This window comes from Anolis carolinensis, chromosome 1 (genome assembly GCF_035594765.1).
Source record: "Anolis carolinensis isolate JA03-04 chromosome 1, rAnoCar3.1.pri, whole genome shotgun sequence".
Classification (NCBI taxonomy): domain Eukaryota; kingdom Metazoa; phylum Chordata; class Lepidosauria; order Squamata; family Dactyloidae; genus Anolis; species Anolis carolinensis.
In genome coordinates this window covers 153755783-153764306 of record NC_085841.1, presented here as the reverse complement: position 1 = coordinate 153764306, position 8524 = coordinate 153755783, and the positions used below count along the sequence as shown (strand labels likewise).

The 8524-nt window shown below is 37.6% G+C and overlaps 1 pseudogene; it reads left to right on the top strand.

Moving 5' to 3' along the window:
• Positions 1–319: 319 nt before the first annotated feature.
• Positions 320–8524, top strand: part of LOC100559112 (mannose-6-phosphate isomerase-like) — a 119479-nt pseudogene continuing 111274 nt past the window's right edge.

The following is an 8524-nucleotide window of genomic DNA, read 5'->3' as shown; positions in this document are numbered from 1 at the left end:
AGAGTTGGAAGAGACCTCATGGGCCATCCAGCCCAACCCCCTGCCAAGAAACAGGAACATCATATTCAAAGCATCCTTGACAGATGGCCACCCAGCCTCTGTTTAAAAGCCTCCTAAGAAGGAGCTTCCACCACACTCAGGAGCAGAGAGTTCCACTGCTGAAGAGCTCTCACAATGAGGAAGTTCATGTGGAATCTCTTTTCCTGAAGTTTGAAGCCATTGTTCCACGTCTAGTGTCCAGGGCAGCAGAAAACAAGCTTATTCCCTCCTCCCTATGACTTGTTTTTCCTTTCCTTCATGTACTAAATGTGAATGCTCAATGGGGAAAACCAGGTGAGTGTGTGGCATGCATTCCTGAACCAGTTATCTCATTTCTATTAGAGGAACTGCAGTGCTCCTTGAATGTTTTACACAATAGCCATGTACTGTCCATTCATTCAAATCATCATTATCATCACCGCCATCATTCAATAATAACTGCAACACTATTCAGGCAGGTTTAAAGTGGTTGATGCAGTTATTATCACTTCTTTTTGCTTCTGATCATAAAAGGTGTTCAGAAGATGTCCTAATAAGATAATATGCTTGAGATGTGACAAGCAATATTTTCATGGGAGGGGATGGGAGATGGGTTTAGAAATATCTGTTAATGATTTAGGAATTGTTCCTAAATACTTAGCTTGATTGCTTCTAAAGTTTTTTGATTTGTAATTAATCTGTATTATGTGATTTTTTGATTTATTCATTTTGTGATGAGTTGCCTCCGGTCTCATTTTTGAGTCAAAGACATGGGAAAAAAATAAACAAAGTCCTAATAAAAATCATGTTGGGGTCTCACGTCTTTGCAAGTGGACTTTGAATTAGAGCTGTGCAATTGTGCAAAGTCTGTACCCAGTAAATTGTTCCTGATAAAGGCCCACATAGTAGAATCAACAAAGTGTGTGATGCACATCAATGCACAATGTGCATCAATGCATAATGCACACTAGTGCACAACACACACTGATGCACATCATGCAGTGATATATGTTGTGTACCAATGTGCTTTATGCAACAATGTGCAATACATGTGCATTGCACACTCTTGCCAGGATCTCATTATGTATCTTCACAATTTAGTAAAGAAATGTCATAGTACCCTTGCTGTGAAACAAGATATACATGAAGTTACATAGTGTAAAGGACATCTAGGATTGGGAGGAGATGGAGGGGGATGGAGACATATTGAAACTAATTTCTCCTCTTACATCATTGTCTCTTCCATCCATAGAAGGCACTGAGAATCACTGGAAGATCATTCTAAAAAGAAAGAGAGATAGTGTTCATCAGTGGCTCAGCATGACAAATCCAGTTGCTCCCACAACTCACAGGAGCAGATTTTGGGAAAATGCAGATAATTATTTCCTTTTTTATTTTTTATTTTTTATTCTGTATTTTTCATGATAAAGGGACTCAAGGCAGCTAACAATAAATATGACACAATGCAAATGAAAACAATGCAAATGCATTAAAATATGAGTATAGACATTTTTAAAAAACAATTAAACCCTTTGTGTGATGAATCCATTAAACATAAAAATATTAAAATACATCAAAAATGACATAGCCACTCCAAATCCTGATCACACTACCCCCCACTGCTGCATGAAGAATACAGAACTCGTGACAGTTCTTTGGAAGGAATTCTGCATCCAACTCATTCACATTATCTATTATTTTGCTTTCTGAAGAATGTGGTCTTCCCCCTATCAGTGCTATGTGGGCAGTCTGCAATAGACATGTTAAAGGTTTTTTTAGTTTCTTCTGCTGAATCTACTACAGTTGATAAAGCTGAGCTTGTAACTAAGCTGGCAATTTACTCTTCTTCAGTTGCATAAATATTAATGTGCTTCAGGGGAAAAGAATTACCTTCATTCGTAAGGTATAGGAGTACTTTGTCCCTCTGGATTTCATTATCTTTTCTCTACAACTATTGATTTTGCATTTGCTGTATCTGTGTGTGAGCACTGATGTTTTATCCTATGCTTCCTTTCCAGCAAAACTGGGTGGAAAAGTGTATGCAATATATATATATATATATATATATATATATATATATATATATATATGGCCTTCCCTTTTTCTTTTTCCTCTAGCAAAGTTTTAATTGGGTCATCATTCTAATCACACACATACTAGTGACTTTGCTTGTTCAGCAGCAGGGTAGCATGCCACCGTATATCACATTGTATCTTTTTTTAGCAACCTTAATCTGCAGATGGTGGAGACCCAGTGGAAAGCTCTGTGGTGATAGTATTGCAAAACTTTACTACTGTGAACATGGTGTTTTTAATAAGTCAGGCTTTCAGTCAGCTAAAGTAATTCCTTTCTCATTTATTAAGTAACTTGAGTACTTAGTTTTGGAGACATGCAAACTAGGAATATTAATATGCAATATCATATTCTGAAAAAGAAAAATATTGCCATACAAAAAAGCAAGTGAAATCTATAACTCTAGCTAGGGTTTTTTTTTTTTTTTACACAATGCAATTACAACACTATATTTCAGTTAACTGTCATGGTTGCATCCTGTGGAATCCTGGGATTTGCAGGTTTTCACGAGCAGTGGGACCTGTTTCCAGATAAATGTATAAAAATGACTACAGGCTAAGTATGTGATTCTAACTATGTTTACTCAAAAGTAAATCCCATTCATTTGTATGGAATTCAGCATCGCTTGCATTCAAAAGAGTAACATGCAATAATGTTCCAGTAAAACAGAAACAGGAAAATAAAAAGGAGGAAATATAACCAAGTTAGTCGTAAGTTTCTATAAATGCTGACGAAATGTCTGTTTTATTTGTTCATCCTTCTTTCAAGTGTTGCAATCATAGTTAGTAGGGTTGTCCAAAAATTCGTTATGATTCTTATTTCGGAATTGTTTCGGAATGTTCTCGCTTTTTGAACTGAGTATTGAAACGTTGTCCCTGGGCGCAACTGGCAATGTAATTCGAACCATCATTGGCCCATTCTCTAATTGTGTCTTAATGTTTTGTTAATTTTTTTGCTCCAAAATTTTTTTTTATATTTGTTTATAAAAATATATTTTTTAAATTTTTTTGTTTCTGCAACCTAACTTGAATGGGAGCCTAGCACAGCCTAAAATGGCCGCCGCTCCCTGGCCAATCAGAGACTTCCACGATGGCTGGAAAAGGTGGGGGCTAGTGTCCTCCGCGTCCATGTGTAAGATCTCTATAAAAAAACCCCTCCCCAACCCAGGTAAGCCATTCGGGGCTGGGTTACCGAGCAGAGAGGGTGGTTCGTGCTGCGCTGGGAATCAAGCCGCCTGCATTGAGGGGAGAGAGGGCTAAGTGTTCTGGGGGTTGGGTCTGTTAAGGGCTGGCTGTTGTTGCTGACTGGATATTGTGTGTTTTTTGGGGGGGGGATTGGCTTGGGGCTTGTGGGATCTGGCAGAGTCCTTTCTGTGGCTTTAGGCAATTTTTATTTTTAAAAGGACGTGGGCGCCAAGGCATTGCTTTCCTGACGCTCCATTTCTAAAGACCTCTGCCTTTTTTTTTTGAATTTAGCAATCAATAGATCAGCCCTTCTTAGCAATCCTAAAAGGGGGGGACATTGGAAGTTAGAGTTTCCAAAGGACGTGTGCTTTCCTGCAAGGGCACTGCTTGGGGTCCTCTCCCTTTCTACTCCAAAGACCCTCTGCCTTTTATTTGATTTTTGCAATCTCTAGATCAGCCCTTTATAGCAATCCTGAAAGGCGGGGGGGGGGGGGGGACATTGAAAGTTAGAGTTTCCAAAGGACGTGTGCGTTCCTGCGAGGGCATTGCTTCCCTCACGCTCCGTTTGTAATCCCAAGCCCCCGTGCTGAGTGTTATTGCATCAATTACAAAGACACACATTGTTTTCAAACCTAAAAGGGTACATTGGAAGAAATAGTTTCCAAAGGACATTGCAAATCCTGTCAAGGCATTGCTTGGCGTGTGCTGCATTTCTAATCCAAAGTCCTTGGCCAGAGTTTCATTTTGGCAATCACAAGGTCAGCCAGTGGCACCATAGATCAAAAAGTTCAAAGGCAATTTATAGTTTTCAAAGGACAGTGGCACTCCTGTCAAGGCATTGCTTCCCTCATGCTCCGTTTCTATTCCCAAGCCTTGGGCTGAGTTTTATTTCTGCAATCACAAAGTCAGACATTGATTTGATTCAATAGGGGGTCCACAGCAATTTATAGTTTCCAAAGGACGCAGGCACTCCAGCCAAGGCATTGCTTTCCTCACACCCCGTTTCTAATCCCAAGCCTTGGGCTGAGTTTTATTTTTGCAATCACAAGGTCAGACATTGATTTGATTCAATAGAGGGTCCAAGGAAATTTATAGTTTCCAAAGGACATTGCCAATCCTGTCAAGGCATTGCTTGGTGTGTGCTGCGTTTCTAATCCAAAGTCCTCCGTCAGAGTTTTATTTTTGCCATCACAAGGTCAGCCAGGGGTGCCATCAATCAATAAGGTCCAAGGCAATTTATAGTTTCCAAACGACATTGCCAATCCTGTCAAGACATTGCTTGGCATGTGCTGCGTTTCTAATCCAAAGTCCTTGGCCAGAGTTTCATTTTGGCAATCACAAGGTCAGCCAGTGGCACCATAGATCAAAAAGTTCAAAGGCAATTTATAGTTTTCAAAGGACAGTGGCACTCCTGTCAAGGCATTGCTTGGCGTGTGCTGCGTTTCTAATCCAAAGTCTACACAAGTAGAAGAGGGACTTTCACAGTAATAAGAACCCAATTGAACAGGAAATAAGACTTTCAAACCAGGAACAGGTTTCTTCAAATATTGAAAAATAGTGTATTATAAAAAGTCACCAAAAATCATAGGAGACAGGAAACTTTCTGCAATTTGTTGAGCAAAGAGTGTTGAATGTGATCTCCCACTGTACCAAATTTGATGAGGATAGCTCAAGAAATGAGGGCGGGAGAGCCCTGTAAAAGTCCCCCCGGTTTCCTTTTTTTTTTGGCGATTGCGCATGCGCGTCCGCCATTTTAGAAACATTAAGAATCATTACGAATTTTCGGAAATATCTGACATTTTTGGGTGTAAAATTCAGAAATACTTTCTATATCGAAACGCCGGCACCCCCTACTTTAGAAACGAGAATTGAAACATTTTTTCCATCGATCGGACAAGCCTAATAGTTAGATCTTAAATCCATTGGATCACAGAAGGTAGAAAAATATCTTTCCAATAATAAAGTCTCAAATCTTTTAACAGTCAAAAGAATGTGAAAAATCCATTGACCATTTGCTAATTTCCATGAAACAGGTATACATTCCTAAGAATATTCATGTCTCTGAATATCAAGAAAGTTTATAATACTCAATTTACTCATGTGATTAGAAGCATTAGCAATATTACGTATCCAATAGTTTGTTGATTTAGAAAGACCTTCCTTGAAAATACATTGTGTTTAAAAATATACCCCAAATAATAATTTCTGCTATATGAAATGTGGTTCAAAATCTATAGCCATAGAAGTTATAGTTGTTAATACCACAACCCTTGATTAGTCAAAACCGAGTATTTCTATCCTCTGTTTCATTCTTTGTATTAGCCTTGTGCATTTTGGGTGAATCGCTATCTGTTTCTGCTTGTTGGGTACTGGAAGCCCCCTATATCTGTTTTCCCGCGCCTCCCAAAAATGGGCATACTGCCAAATAGGCATTTTTATTCAACATAAAAATTGGATATTTTCAGCCTATTGGCAGCAATGGGGAATTTATGAGGCTCCCCTTTCCCCCAAGGGCTTTTCTTTTCTTTCCTTCAAAGGAGCTACTGTCAGCAACAGGGTTAAGAAATCACCCTATCCAGCCCATTATGGTGGGGACTTCCCACAGGCTCCCCTTCCATATTGTTCATTAAGACCTGGATGAAAAAACATCAGTTACCATTCTTAAGTTTCTGGATCTTTTTTCTTCTGTTTATAGAGGAGGAGACTGATTTACTGCTTCTTAAAGCTGTTCTACTCTAGAGGAGAGGCAGGTGTGCATGCTTTTTTCCAAGCACCATCAGCTTTCCAAAGCATTTTAAGGTAGACCAGGAAAGGATGAGTGATGACCTGGATCTCAGTTAAGCTGTCCTCCCTGGACTACCTCCAATACCTTGGGGATTTGCTTTCTTAAAGCTGTTTCTACTTTCTACTCTAGAGGAGAGGTAGGCTTCTCTCTTTGTTTGCTGGGATTGCTGTTATTAATAATAATATTTTAGAAGCATTTCCTGAAGAAGAAAAAGGGAAGGAGAAAAAGAAGCTAAAAGGGTGAAAGCCCCCAAACGCATGTGTGAGTATCCCACCCACCGTCCCTCAGGTCCCCAACTCCCAGTTAGTCCTACTAAATAAAAAGAATCAGGAAAACAAAGGAAAATCAAAAAGATTCAACTGTGATGCCAAATAGGGGAGGAAGAGCCGATATCGGCTCCCACTTGCTTTCATATCAAACAGTTTTTGTATCCTTAGCATTACAAGCTCCCAAAGTACCAAAGGTACCAAATGAAACAGAGGAAATGGAGGAAAAGAAATCCACACAGAAGCCTACTTTGTATGTCATATTTATTTATTAATAATAGAAATGCATATTCATATATTGTTGCCTTGAATACCTGGTAGGTTTCAATTATTCAGGATCCTCAGATGTACCTGAAGCTGCAGGGCCAAATATGGGTTATAACAAATGTTTCAGTTGTAGATATTGTTACTTAGCTGATAGAAGTAATTTGAACTGATCTTATAGAATTGAAAAAGGCAAAAACTCTTCAACATGAGTATCTGATTTAAGGTAACAATCCTCACATCAGCTCACAGTTTCCATAAAAATAGTTCTTCAATAATTTTCAAATCTAGCTTATCTTTTAAAATCAATTTGGCATCAAGTTGATGAGACACAGGTATTTGCCATATAGTTCTAACTACTGAAATTGATGTCAAACCAGTGCCATTCTTTTCAAAAAAGATTGAAGTACTATCCATCCAAAAAGAAGTGCCAGAAATGCAGACCATTGTGGATTGCTTATATTAAATGCATAAGTCCAAAAATTAATACAAGATATGTTTGAGGATATGTAAGGCTAAATGTTTCATCCTTTGGAATTTGTGTCCTTTTCACTGAAATTCTAGGAGGAGATAAGTTCTTCCCAAAGTTCCTAAACAATGTGTTTAGTTTTTGAAAATACTTGCAACGTATAACTAAATTCCATGTATAACATTAACAATTCTAGGTATAATATCAACAGTTTTAGGTATAATACTCATTTAAAAAATGTTTTCCTTACCCTGCAGACTCAGTGAAATATCTTTTATTATATTAAGATTAATCATCTGAGATAAATCCCTAGAAATAATTATACCCAAATAAATAATAGAATTTGGGCAATATGCCATGTTTTAAATACACTAGAGTCCATCTTTTCCCACTGGCAGTATTTCTGACTTGGATCAGTTAACTGAATACTTGAATATTTTACTAAAATTATTAATCATTCGCATCAAAACAGGGATTGACTGCTGGGACTTGAAAATGAAAAACTAATTATCATATGTGAAAAGAATATTATCAAACAAACATGAAAATCCATTAATCCTGGGATTTTGTTTGATAGCACATATTAAGGGGTTCTAAGCACCAACTGCAGACAGTGGTCATCCTAAACTTGTGTCCTGTTTCAATGTTTTAAAAAAAGGCCGAGAAGAACCCATTCATTGTAATCTGGCTCCCAGTTTTGAATATAACATTTTTATATTTCAAAAATATTTCAAGAAATCCAAAATTAGACAATAGTCTTAAATAAATTACCAGTAAATTTTATCAAAGGCCTCTCAGCATCTAAAGAAATAATGGCTTCCAATGGGTTTTCAGCATTGGTGAATTTCTAGCTGATATAATTCCTGTAACATGCCACTTTCCAGTCTTCTTCAACAAATTGGTAAGGAAAAACACATAGAATCTTCATCACCATTGTCATCTAATAAATGGATTATTTAAATGAAAGCTAAGTACCTGCTACCCTGACAATTGCAGAATTAATGGATGGTACAGTGTTAGACAGAATATTCATGTAAAGATGACAGCCATTCCCGATTTGAATGCAGGAAACAGGTTTTTGATACACATAGTCTGGAATTCATATAAATGTTTTATTTATAATTGGGATCCCTTTGCTTACTGATGTGAAGACAACAAAATGGGCATTGATAACTGAATCATGGAGAATATTGTTGACAGATTGTAAAGAACTGATGAGATACTCTTTCTAAACAATGTAAGAAATATTTCCCACTAATAACAATGCTGCCACATTTATTTAAGTGTACATTCAGGGTTAGGGAAACAAAACTGTGCTTAACCTGAAATGTCATGTACATTTTCAGTTGTAAGGAACCTGTAAAGGTACTTCAGACTATAAATACCATTTTTTGGATCTCAAGAACAGTATAAAATTGATCTTTGAAGGCTACAGGTTTTAAGTGAATGGGGAAATCCTGTGCAT